Source organism: Bos indicus, chromosome 15, assembly GCF_029378745.1.
Source record: "Bos indicus isolate NIAB-ARS_2022 breed Sahiwal x Tharparkar chromosome 15, NIAB-ARS_B.indTharparkar_mat_pri_1.0, whole genome shotgun sequence".
Classification (NCBI taxonomy): domain Eukaryota; kingdom Metazoa; phylum Chordata; class Mammalia; order Artiodactyla; family Bovidae; genus Bos; species Bos indicus.
Window position 1 is genome coordinate 37,300,062 of NC_091774.1, and position 10,087 is coordinate 37,310,148.

General features: G+C 44.5%; 1 non-coding gene across 1 annotated transcript; it reads right to left on the reverse strand.

Annotated features, from left to right (window-relative positions):
* Window positions 1-5,776: 5,776 nt before the first annotated feature.
* Window positions 5,777-5,848, reverse strand: TRNAW-CCA (transfer RNA tryptophan (anticodon CCA)). Its single transcript has one exon. It is a non-coding gene; the product is annotated as a tRNA-Trp (tRNA).
* Between the last annotated feature and the right edge of the window lie 4,239 nt (window positions 5,849-10,087).

Consider the following 10,087-nt stretch of genomic DNA (forward strand, 5'->3'; position numbering starts at 1 on the left):
CCACTCCAGACAGCTTAACTACAATTGTTCTTGTCTAATTCCAGCTAAAAAGTCCTGGACTAGTTGTGCATGTCCTCATCCTTCCCATGTCCATGAATCTCCTAATGTTGCTCCCTCTGGAAGAATACACTTCCTTACACCTAAACACTGCCTCTACATTAGGGCCTCATTCAGAGATCATCTCCTCCAGGAAGGCCTCCTTGATCTCACAGCTGAAAATAATTTTTCACTCAGAGAAACTACTAACACAGCACTTCACAAACTTTATTTTGAATGTGATATTTTTCATGTGAGTCAGCCCACAGTTCCAGTGAAAATAGAGACTCAGATCCAGTGGGTCTGACAGGAGGGCTGAGACCTTGCATTTTGAACATGCTCATCCATGATGCTAATAATTCTGGTCTGTGAATTGCACTTTGAGTAACAAGTGATCCCTGATCCTCTTGGCATATGGGAATCACCTGACCAGCTTATTAAAACTCCAGATCTTGGGGCCAGAGGCTGGTCCAGGTTTTGTGGGGCTTGAGGTCATTCCATGTAGAGGATACTCTTTTAAAAATATAAAATGAATAATAAGAAATTGCTGGAGCTCTTCTCAGGACCCTAGAAGGGACTGTGCCTAGAAGGTAAAGATCCCAAAGTTTAGGCTTCAGTAGCTTCAAGATAAATCCATCTTTTCCTGGGCCCCACCTATGATCAGAATCTCAGAAGGGTGGAAATGTGTGTGGATTTTGTTTTGTTTCAGAATTTCTCCAGATGAGTCTTAATGGCCAATCCCTGGGCTCAACCCCACCTTTGGGAACTGCTGTCCGGAATCTCTTGTTTTCGTCCTGCCTGTCTGCTTAACGCCTCAATCCTGTTCATCACCAAAGGCCACTATGTCCAGCATTGGTCTAGACCCTGCAGACACAAGGATCAGAGAAGGATACTCTTACCTTGAGGAGCTCATAGTCTACTGGAAAGCTGGCCACAAAATGAATTTCACATCAACTGTCTGTCCAAGTTCTGTAGGGAAGAGAAGAGGGAACAAACTTCAGCCAGGACAGGAGGACAAGGTCTTGCAGAGGGACTGACATTAGCTAGGTCTTGCCACATTACTGGGGCTTTTCCAAGTAGCAGGAAGCCCTGAAAGAATACAGTCTCTTTAGAAACTAACCAATCACATTCATGTGAGGCAGAAGAGGAGGGCACATAATGGGAACAAGGTTCAGGGCTGTGAGAGGTGGGTCTGGAGAGCAACCAGGGCCCCAGGAGACTGGGCTCAATGGGAGTGGAAGAGTGGGCAGGGGAAAGTTTTTGAGCAGTAAAGTACGTACCTCGATCAGGTCTGTGTTTTGCAACATGCATGCATTGCTTTCAACTTCCAACTATAATTAGTTTGTCCTATGACTTATCCAACTATTAGATCCAGAGATCTTTCTTTTTTATCTTTAATTCTTTAACTACTATTTCTTTTTCAATGGTCACTGTATGTCAGGTAGGGTGCTAAGCATTTTAACCTCATTCAATCCTCCTACCAACTCTGGAAGGCATAGAAAATGATTCCGATTTTACAGAGAAATAAACTGAGGATCAGAAAATGTAAGAGACTTGTGCAAGGTAACAGAAATTTTTAAAAAGCCTAGTGACCCAGGGACTACCACAATGCCAGACACTCAGCAGGATTAAAAGTATTTGATGAATTAATACATGAATGCTGAGATAAAAGACCCCTGATTATTAAAAGCCAATTTTGGAATGAATGTTTCAAGTAATGTGAGGGATGTGGGATCTTCCTGTTTCCCTGCAAGTCCCAGGTCCCTTCCTCCTGGGTGTTCAAGCACGTTTCCAGCAGCTAGGCTCCTTCCTCCTGTCCTCTGCTTCAGTTAGAGAAAAGGCACAGTGGTGGGACAGCCCGTGGAAACTGTGAAGATAGCTGATTTGGTGATTCTATTTTATTTGGGTTGGGGGGAGGTGGGTTTTATTAGGTTTCAAATCCATTCTGTTCCATTAGATCCAATTTATCTGTTTCAATTAAGACAAATGAGCTAAATTTTTAAAATATTTGGTGAGTGCCTAATATTGCCACTGGGTGGCAAGAGATAGAGTGAGTAAGAACCCCGGAATGCTACAAGCGTCTCAAAACAGGATCTGAACCTGATAGAGACCCTTGATTTTAGTTCTCATCCTGGGATCCATTCTAATTTACAGCAAAATGTAGCCTTTCATGGTTTTAACTTCGAGCCGTTTCCTCCAGCAGGTTCAGCCTCATTTCCCCATTCTTATTGTCAAAAGATGATGGAGGTTGTGGCATTTCATACAGTATATCACAATGCTTTCTGTATTTGAGGGGATCTTTATAACCGTATAAGGAGAAAAGCAGAGTAAGAGAGTGAAGATCACTCTCTGACAGCAGAAGCTCAGAAGCTCAAAACCTTGCTTGTACCACACAGCTTGGGCTTCCCTGATAGCTCAGTTGGTAAAGAATCCGCCCGAAATGCAGGATACCCTGGTTTGATTCCTGGGCTGGGAAGATCCCCTAGAGAAGGGATAGACTACCCCCCCCCTCCAGTATTCTTGGGTTCCCCTTGTGGCTCAGCTGGTAAAGAATCTGCCTGTAATGCAGGAGACCTGGGTTCAATCCTTGGGTTGGGAAGATCCCCTGGAGAAGGAAGGGAAAGCCTACCCACTCCAGTATTCTGGCTTGGAGAATTCCATGGACTGTATAGTCCATGGGGTCGCAAAGAGTCAGACACGACTTTCACTGTCACCACACAGCTAGAAATTGGGGCACAGGGTCCAGAACCCAACATCTAATACTCAGCGAGGTATGATTTCAAAGTGACACTATCGATGAGTCACCTGGCAGGTCATCGACATCCCCTTACTGATATATTCAGTGGCATTTTGTTCTCGCATTTGCTCATACTGGCTAGTTTTCGCTTCCCAAATAGACTGCAGACAACATATAGGAAGGATACAACTTTTATTCTTTCATTTCTCACACCTTAATGAACATTATATGCCAAACACTGGAAGAGTTACTATTATGGGAGAGACAAAGGATATAATTATGAATAAAACAGGCCCTCTGTGGGTGTATGTCTAATGGGATAATAATATTTTATGACTTTTTGAATTTTTACTATGCCCTAAGTTTTGTGAGTATATTGAGATGCTGAGAGTAATGAAGAACTTGTCTGAGTTGGGAGAACCGGGATTCCCATGGATTCCCCAAAGAGGCTGACCCAGGGCTGAACTGACATGGTATGATATAACAGATAAGAACATGGCTCTAGAAGGCAGACAGATCCCATCTCAGTTCAGCCAAATAGTGAAACTTGTGTGATCTTAGGAAGATGATTTACCTTTGTTCCTCAGTGTCTGTATCTACAACCAGCTCCCAGTTCCATTCCTTGGATCAGTTGATAAAACATATGTAAGATCCTTGAAGAAATATCTGATCCAGCGCAAGAGCTCAATACTCGGTAGCTGAAGGGCCAGAAAGCCTGGCGTGCCTCAGTCCATGGGATCGCAAAGAATCAGACGTGACATAATGACTGAACAACAACAGCAATGCTGTTAATGTGAAGAGGGGCAGACACGGCCTGAGTGTGCATGCATTCGAGTGCATGATGTTTAGGTAGCATCCCCTGCTCCCCCCAAGTTCCTAAGAGTAAATCCTTTAAGTTCCCACACCCCAGCTTTGCACATGGCCCGTAACAGAAACCACTCACAACAGGCTGCATCTCTGTGACCACTGGATGCCAAGTGCCCCTCACTGGAGACAATGACAAGCCCAGCTCAGCACATGAACACCTCTAACAGGCTTCTGAACCCTGCCAAGCCCTCGTGCCCACTTGAGCACCAGGGGGAGGGGGTGACTGTGGCATAAACACACGTTTGCTTTCATTTGGCTTAGCTGACTGTGTGTTTTGTTAAACAAATTTAGGCTTGGAAAAGATTATTTTTGGTACACTGCTGCATAATTAGATGAATTTTCATGAGTTTATTCTTGAAATAAACTTTGAAATTGTCCATGTTTTACTGTTTTTTAATCATCTGCAGATACTGTTTTTTGAGACTTAGCATGAAAAAAAAAACCTTGTTACATATCAGTTTAATTTAGATTCAAATAAAATAATTTTTTGAATTTGCAGCAACAACAAGTCTGCGAAAGTGGTTGTAACTGGTGCTGAGTTGTTTGAGGATCAAGATAATTACAGTATAAAGGATAAGAGAGAATATAATATCCTGGCATCCAGTGCCTATTCAGCTAATCCCCAGCCCTTGACAGATGTTCAAACACAGTATTTTTAAAAGCTGACTTTTAAAAAAACAGGGCGAGTCACTTATTAGATATAAACAACAAGATAAGAAATTCAAAGTCTGACATCCACGAGGAAACGTCCGTGCTGAGAAGCAGGAGAGACAAGGTAAGAAGTCAAATGTGTCATGCTCATTGCTCTAATGGGGGCCCCAGGCAGGACTGCAATTGCAGAAGCGCCAAGCCCTACCTTAGCCAGGAGCACAGGTTCCATCTGTACCAGCCCCTGAGGAGCAGAACCCCCAAGGCGGTTTCCATGATGCTGTCAACCCACACAGCAGTGGCCACACCTCTCTGGCGGCTGTTTGAGGACTAGGATGCTGGCAGCCAGCACCAGGACAGTTTGGCCAGTTTTGAACAATAACAGCATAGTATTAGGTGGCCCCAGGAGATGGCCAGGCAGATGGAGGGGTAAGGAGCAGTCTGTTTATTGGCTCAAGGATCGCCCTTGTCCTTGGCCCCCGCCACCCCTGCACTCACTCATCCACAAAAACTCTTCTGAGCCTGAGTATCAGTTGGGTATCAAGGCTGTCTACTAACCTCTAGGGTTCAGAGATGAATGAGACCTCTCTGCCCTGCCTCCAAAATCTCATAGGATACCAAAGGAGAGCAGTCAAATCCATTGATAACAACAGTAAATATTATGATTATTGAGCTTTGCTGCTGCTACTGCTAAGTCACTTCAGTCGTGTCCGACTCTGTGCGACCCCATCCATAGACGGCAACCCACCAGGCTCCCCCGTCCCTGGGATTCTCCAGGCAAGAACACTGGAGTGGGTTGCTATTTCCTTCACCAATGCATGAAAGTGAAAAGTGAAAGTGAAGTTGCTCAGTCGTGTCCGACTCTTTGCGACCCCATGGACTGCAGCCTACCAGGCTCCTCCATCCATGGGATTTTCCAGGCAAGAGTCCTGGAGTGGGGTGCCATTGCCTTCTCCACATTGAGCTTTGCCTATATCCTAAGCTTCATTCTAAACGTTCTTACAAATTTCCACAGTAACCTTACAGAGTGGATACTACATAATAATACATAATAATGTCCATTTTACAGATGAGGAAACTATGGCACAGCGTGAGTAAGTGTGGGATGAAATGACGTCTGACAAGGTGGTGATGGCAGAGGCAGGATCAGGAAGGCCTCGTGGAGATGGTGGGGTTTGAGTGGGGTCTGTAAGGACAGATGGGATTTACAAACGTGAAGATTCTGGAGAAGGGCATTCAAGGCTGAAAGTGCCATGCAGAGAGAACAGACACATATTATTTGTGAACTAAGACATTAAGCTTCCCCCAAAGATGGCATGGAGCTATCTTTTTCTGCCTCTGTATTTAAATGGAAACTGAAAGTGAAGTCACTCAGTCGTATCCGACTCTTTGCGACCCCATGGACTGTAGCCTACCAGGTTTCTCCATCCATGGGATTCTCCAGGCAAGAACACTGGAGTGGGTTACCGTTTCCTTCTCCAGGGGATCTTCCCAACCCAGGGATCGAACCTGGGTCTTCTGCACTGGAGGCAGACGCTTTAACCTCTGAGCCACCAGGGAAGCAAACATTTAAATGGAATTCTGTACCAAAAGCCCTTAGCACACTGGAAAGCACAAGTCAGATCCTGAATGCTGGTGTTTTCCTCCTTTGTGCCAATACTTTTATCTGGGGCCCTTGAAGGTTGCTTCTGCACAGCCGTGCCTCCAAGGTGGCAGAGCACTTTGGAGATAAGGCAGCCTCTGCAGGATGCTCGTCTACAGACCAGGGCCTGCGTCGGTGGGTCTGAGCTGGAAGCACCAGCCTTCAATAGCAGGAGGTGCTAGTGAACCAGAGGCAGCTTGGCCAGGGCTGTAGATTTTGCAGAGTGCAAGTGCATGAAAAGGTAGACCCCCCCGCTCTACCTGACTCTGTTTTCAACCCATGTGATGCTTCCCTTATGCTTTTCATTCCGCTCCCTCTCATATTTCTCCAGCATTGTTAGGAATTGCCTTATCAGCATTTTACTTTCAAATAATTGCAGAAAAGGATCTTCTTTTAAAGGAAATTCTGTCCTTCCTTCAACCCCTCACCCTCACCCAGACAGTACATCTTTCCATGAGGATTTGCATCCAGGACAAGGTTGAGGGGAGGGGGAAGATTCCAAGAGACTATGAAAAGAGCCTGATATGTCCCCCTGCCATGGGGTGGCTGGAGTCTGACATGCTTTAGAACTAGACCTGATTAGCTGTTTTGTCCACAGAGCAAAGGAGAAGGTGGCAGGATGCTGTGTGTGACCCACACGCCCAGAGCAGAGTTTGCCAGAGCAAGAGTTACTTGAGTGTTTTCTGGGTACCAGATGCTGTGAGAGACAGCCTGTGTGGGGTTGCCTTATGTCTTGCCCAAGAAGGCCATCTGGAGGGGCTGTGGGAACACAGGGCTGGGGGAGAGGATTAATTCCTTCATCTCAAGCTTACCCTGGGCACCATCTCAAGGGAGCAGAGGTCTCCACTGTGGTCTCAGTGGTGCACTCTCTGGGCAAGCTTCAGAATTGTTCAGTGCCTCCAAAGAAGTTCAAGGCACTTCTCAGTCATGGCTTAAGTGGTGGGAAGAGGTGAGCCTGGGCATAGGGGTGTGGGGATGAGGGGTATACACCAGGCTGTACTCTTCCTCCATCATTTCCTCCTAAGGTGTCCTCTGCTCAAGATGCCCTCCACTCTCTGCAAGGTTCCTACAACCACCATAGAATTCAAGGATCCAGTGCTCTAGTCACTGCCTCTAACCTTTCCTGCATTTTTTTTTTTTTTTTTTTCTGATCGGGCATCTCAGATTCTCTGAGCTCAGGCTCAGTTTTCAAAAGCTCCCTGTCTTTTGTCCCAAAATAATATTAGCCAGCCTTCGTGGAGTGATTTCTAGGTACCAGCTACAGCTCAAGCGTTACATATATTATCTACTTTCATTCTCACTAAAATCTTAAGGTGTGAAACTCGAGATGCATATGTGTTCAGAGAATAATGAGTGCTTATTCTTCTCAACAGCTTCCTAGGTGGCTCAGTGGTAAAAAACAAAAAAAAAAGAAAAAAAAGTCTGCCTGCCTATGCAGAAGCCGCAGGAGATGCAGGTTTGATCCCTGGGTCAGGAAAATCGCCTGGAGAAGCAAATGGCAACCCACTCCAGTATTCTTGCCTGGAAAATCCCATGGACAGAAGAAACTGATGGGCTAAAGTCCGTGGTGTTGCAAACAGTCAGACATGACTGAGTGACTGAGCATACATGCATATTCTTCTCAACACTCAACAGAAATTTCACCTAGAAGGAGCATCAGAAGAGTGATGGAGTGAAAAAATAAATCAAAGGTGGAAGGAAAGAAAGAAAGCAAGTCACCAAGAATATTGTCCAAGATACTTACAGGTTGGGGATGACTTTAAGTAAAAGTTTTTATGTCTCTGAGTTTTTGTTCTTCCCTTTGTAGTTACTGGCAATAAAAGAGTAAAAATAAGTATAGGATGTAAAAGTACTTTAACTTGCTTATAGTATGTGCTCATTTATTGTTTTGTTGAATAAATCTAATTTTTTTTTTTTTTTTTACTATGAGGACTAATTCCGTTTTTCTGTGTGTCCTGTCTCTGGGGCAGGCATCAGAATCCTTAGGAGGAATAAGACAATTCTGATGTCCCACAATACACAATTAGAACCACAGCTTCACATCATTTTTGAAAAAAAATGGCTGTCCAGTCTGTTTGATCACCTCTAATAATGGAGAATTCACTACCCCTTAGTTTAATCCATAATCATACAATCATGGTTGACCAGTTGCTTTTTGCATCAGGCTGAAATTTCCTGTCTACCTTGCTGGAAGAGAAAACAGAGCTATCCTGGGCTGGGTTTCAACTTTTCCCTAAGTGGAATGGCGAAGCATAGATTCACACAATGCCAGAGTTTAAAGAGATTTATAAACTTCATATTCTGGGGTCCTACTTCACAAATTCAGTTCAGTTCAATCAGGTCCGACTCTTTGCAACCCCATAGACTGCAGCATGCCAGGCTTCCCTGTCCATCACCAACTCCTGGAGCCTGCTTAAACTCATGTCCATCAAGTCAGTGATGCCTTCCAACCATCTCATCCTCTGTCATCCCCTTCTCCTCCTGCCTTCACTCCTTCCCAGCATCAGGGTCTTTTCCAATGAGTCAGTTCTTTACATCAGGTGGCCAAAGTATAGGAGCTTCAGCTTCAGCATCAGTCCTTCCAATGAATATTCAGGACTGACTTCCTTTACTATTGACTGGTTGGATCTCCTTGCACTCCAAGGGTCTCTCAAGAGTCTTCTCCAAAACCACAGTTCAAAAGCATCAATTCTTTGGCACTCAGCTCTCTTCATGGTACAACTCTCACATCCATATATGACTACTGAAAAAACCATAGCCTTGACCATATGGACCTTTGTCTGTAAAGTAATGTCTTTGCTTTTTAATATGATGTCTAGGTTTGTCATAGCTTTTCTTCTAAGGAGCAAGCATCTTTTAATTCCATGGCTGCAGTCACTGCAGTCATCTGCAGTGATATCTTCACAGATTAAGAAAATCTATATGCAAGATTCAACTTTCCAATTGGTTGGGAAGAGAAGAATTTTATTATTCAAACTGTTTGTTCAGACCTGTGGGTTGAATTTCTCTCTGGAGTTCATTAAGAGGGAAGTCACTTTGGCCATATATTTTCAAGGCCTATTTCAGACCTTCTCCTGTAACTGGTTCTACCACACTTGTGGTAGATTGTTCAGTAATATTCTCCTGTTCAGTAATGCTCAAACCACCCTGAATCTATACCCTTGAAAAGTTTCCCATATACTTACTCTGAGTTTGGCCACGTGATTTCACTTTTGCCATTATGACACAAAGTAGAGACATGAAAATTACTTATATATTGAGACTCACCCTCTCTTGCTTCTTTTGTAACCCCATGACTGCCACCATGTAATCAAATCTGGGCTAGCCTGATGGGTAATGAGAGCCATGTAGCTCATTGCCTTCATCACAGCAACCAACAGCCAGCTAACTCCCAGAAGCAAAGTCACCTAGCTGACTTGCAGTTGACTGCAGGTGTGGAAGTGAAGCATTTGCAGCTAGCAGAAGAACTGCCCAGCTGAGCCCAGGCCAAATTGGCAATCTTCAGTCATTAGTTAAGCAGATGGTTGTTGTTTAAGGTCACTAAGGTTTGGGGTGACTTATTATACTATATTTCCCCCAAATAAAATTTCATGGACCTGGCTTCCCTAGTAGCTCAGCTGGTAAAGAATCCACCTGCAATGCAGGAGACCCTGGTTTGATTCCTGTGTTGGGAAGATCCAATGGAGAAGGCATAGACTACCCACTCCAGGATTCTTGCACTTATTTGGTGGCTCAGCTGGTAAAGAATCCACCTGCAATGCAGGAGCCCTGGGTTTGATCCCTGGGTTGGAGATATCCCCTAAATAAGGAAACAGCTACCCACTCCAGTATTCTGGCCTAGAGAAATCCATGGACTGTATAGTCCATGGGGTTGCAAAGAGTCAGACACAACTGAGTGACTTTCACTTTTCAACCTGTCCATCAGTTCAGAGCAGCCTTGGAAGTAGACAAATCACCAGTTACAAAGCTTAAAGATCATAAGAGGAAGAGTTTTTTTACTTGCACTTTTACCCTTTAATTCACTAACTTTCACAGGCATACATACACACACACACACACACACACACACACACACACATATACACATATGGGGCCTGAGATCTTGTTTATGGTCACAGAGCCAGTCAGTCATCAAGAAACCCAGATTTTAAACCCAT